The sequence below is a fragment of the Austrofundulus limnaeus genome, unplaced genomic scaffold (assembly GCF_001266775.1).
Source record: "Austrofundulus limnaeus strain Quisiro unplaced genomic scaffold, Austrofundulus_limnaeus-1.0 Scaffold17, whole genome shotgun sequence".
In the NCBI taxonomy this organism is placed as follows: domain Eukaryota; kingdom Metazoa; phylum Chordata; class Actinopteri; order Cyprinodontiformes; family Rivulidae; genus Austrofundulus; species Austrofundulus limnaeus.
The window spans coordinates 688,425-691,267 of record NW_013952419.1 but is presented as its reverse complement, the minus strand read 5'-3'; positions in this window follow the sequence as shown (position 1 = coordinate 691,267).

The window sequence follows — 2,843 nt, the reverse complement described above, 5'->3', positions numbered from 1 at the left end:
ATTTTGTAGTAATAGCAGCATTTTTTTTCAGTTTGTATACAAAATGAAAAAAAAATCAACAAAAGATTAAAGCACTTAATGTCAAAAAGCACTTTGAATTAAGTTTCCAGTTAAGTTTAGTTTTTGTCATTTTATTGACTTTTTTAAGGTTGGGTTTGTTACTAAAAAACAGGATGACAAAATCTGAAAATCAATGTAATTGTATAAAAATGGCTGCTCTGCTTGTGTTGACATGTCTTGTTTGAGTTAACACTTAGCTTTTGTTTGTTTTAACTGTTTTTGAACCACTATTTTCCGGGATAGTTTTTATTTTCTTATTATGATCATTTATTTTCATGTTGGGTTGTGTTCACTTTCACTTTGCCTACGTTTTAGGGCTTTTGTAGAAATTTCCATAACATGACATTATTACACAGAGCACATGTGTCAAACTCAAGGCCCGCGGGACAAATCTGGCCATTGTTAACATTTTATCAGACCCCAAAGGTAGTACTTTAACTGTGAAAACGTTTTATGGTCTCTGTATTTAGTACATTTTTCTCATGACAGCCAGACCAGTCAAGAAAAATAAGTTTGAATTTTCAATTGTTTTTGATTTTGTTGTGAAAAGTGCTACAGAGAATTGACTTTAAATATCTTTTGCTGCATTCTGTTCTTATTTTAAATAATATATCTGGATTTTTAGTGAGAAGTTGTTGTTTTTTTAACCTATTTGCTGGATCATGATCAAATGTATATCTAATAAATAATAAATGAAAAGGTTGTTGAGAGTACGGTTTAAAAAGTGAATGCTGAGTTGCTCCAAATGGAATATTTTTTTATTTTTCAGGTGCTCTAAATGCTACATAAAACATAATTTGGAAAAGATAATTTTTTATTTCTAGAATAATTCATTAGAWAACCTTTTCTTAATAAATATGGACAGAAATTGACCCTCTGGATCAAGATATGAATTTTGGCACTGTTGTGTGTCTGAGTTTGACCCCCCTGACACAGAACTATCAAGATATTGAATATTTATTGTACTTCAAACTTTTTAAAATGCAGTAATGTACTTATAAAGATTTATAGAAAAAAAACATGGAATAAGTTGTAGAGTAGTTGAAACTGTGTGACCGCTGGTTGTTCAGACAGCTGTCATCTGCTCCTCTGGTTGCAGCTCTTTTGTTGAATTAACCTGCTGACATCTCTGCCATTCTCAAAAGTGGCTCATCATGTCCTGCAGCCAACCTCCCTGAGACCCTCTGTCAGCACGGATCAGTCCTTACCTGCGCTCTACCTGCAGTGACACCACAGCACCTCTGCAGCCCACAGGACTGCTCCCATCAGTCTCTGAACAAACACAGAGACGAGACAAGTGGACCAGAGACAGCCGCTTTAAATCCTTGTCTTCAGAGATCACCCTGCAGGAAACTGATGGCTGCTCCAGGGCCTCGGTGCTGGTCTCCATCTTACAGTTCCTCTTCATCTCAGCAGGGGGGGTCCAACAACACAAAATATGGTGTTTTGTGTTGGTCCTCAAAGACCAGGACTGGTCCTTGAGGGCCATGCCCTGCAGGTTTTTAGATGTTTCTCTGCTTTGATTCACCTGGTTTGAATGAATGAGTGATCTGCAGAACATAAGAGCAGGGGAACAACTAAAACATGCAGGATGGGGGCCTTGGAGGACCAGAACTGGACCGGACTGAAGAAAAAAAAACATTTTTTTTACATGTCAAACAGTTTTATTTCTAATATTTTTGAGAGATTAAATAAACAGAAACAAACCACAACTGTGGATCTTATTGGATCTTCTGGGCTCCCTTGTCAACACAACTCTGATTTATCCCTCGAGTCCTGGAGCCTTTTTATGCCTGAATGATTTATAAGTCATTGTTGTAGCTTAAGAGCAGGTTTCCTCTGAAAATAGCCACGTACTGGACTAAAAATGAATAAAACAAAATCAGCTAAGGTCTGAAGAAGACTTAACGTCCTTCAGAAAGCGTGGAGAATTGATGAGCACGATTAGATCCTTGGAACAAAATATAAAGAAATGAGAAATGACTGAAGAGATTTGCACAGTACTGTGTATTGTTCTTTTGAAATATTGCTAATTTAGCAGAAAGTGAACTTTTGAGAGGCTAATTTATCACCCGAGCCTCTGCCCAACTCTTGCCATTTGAAACATTTAAATAAAGTTACYACAAAGTCTGTGAAGTTTTTTCACTCCACTCAAGCCCTACAAACTAGACTGACAAAGGAACAAAAAATGAACCCTTTTTCATGTCAGAAGATATGGCATGTTAAACATAGGGCKTCTCTCTGTACTTTCTCTTGTGTTTTAGTCTCACAGCTGTCACTGTTTGAGAGGTGCCTCACCAGCAGAAAAGGTCAGCAGTCTGAAAAACTGATATTCTTGGTTTAAAATAAGGTTATAAAATGAATCTCAACATCTTTGATGATAAGGTAAGACATGATGATACACTGACGTTTAACCATCCAGCAGATGCTTTTTTTTTTTAAAAGTATCTAAAGTCATATGATCATGATATCACAATTTCATGATTATTTAGTGTTGTGATTATGACAGAAGTGGATCCATGGACTTTTAACAGACCTCATACCTAACCTAGCCTTCAACAGAGGGGATCATTTGTTGCCAACTTCAAACATAAAATAAGTAATACTGAGTCTGATATGCATCTGAAGGAATAAAAATATGAATTATTCAATTGAAAATGAGTAGGCCTCCTCTCATTACTAGATTAATAACATTCTCAGTAGCCACTTTTATTTTCCCTTATTAACACTGGTATGTAGCTTTGCTAACTAAAATTATAGACTGCTAGAACATATATATATAT